We start from the raw sequence: 397 nt of genomic DNA on the forward strand, positions 1-397 counted from the left end.
AAAAGAGAAACACGAGGAAGAAGAGGAAGAAGAAAAGAAAGAAAAGAGAGAGGAACCACACAAACCTGAAAATCTGCTAACTAGCCCCCAAGAACAATCGAAATTTATAATGTCATCAATGAACAACGCCACACAAGAAAGCGTAAGGCAATAGACGGCATAGGAGACAAATGTAGAACCAGAAACATATAATCCTTTACATCATCAATAAAAGTATACAGTATTATTAGTTTTCACGTTAAGTAGAATTCACATAAATAATAATTTTGGGTTTTCTTGATTTAGTACTGACGGCTGTTGTCCCACCTGTCGCCTCTCGTTTGTTGTTTGGACAACAACCATCCTGACGTTTTACATATACATATATATATATATATATATATATATATATATTAAG

The 397-nt window shown here is 33.5% G+C and overlaps 1 protein-coding gene across 1 annotated transcript in view; it reads left to right on the forward strand.

The window, feature by feature from the left end:
* EMH_0077220 (uncharacterized protein) overlaps positions 1-397 on the forward strand; it is a gene marked incomplete at both ends in the record, with an annotated part of 2,295 nt that overhangs the window by 802 nt on the left and 1,096 nt on the right. The gene's annotated exons all lie outside the window — the stretch shown is intronic.

The sequence above is a fragment of the Eimeria mitis genome, genomic scaffold, assembly GCF_000499745.2.
Source record: "Eimeria mitis Houghton genomic scaffold, Emh_scaff4721, whole genome shotgun sequence".
Classification (NCBI taxonomy): domain Eukaryota; phylum Apicomplexa; class Conoidasida; order Eucoccidiorida; family Eimeriidae; genus Eimeria; species Eimeria mitis.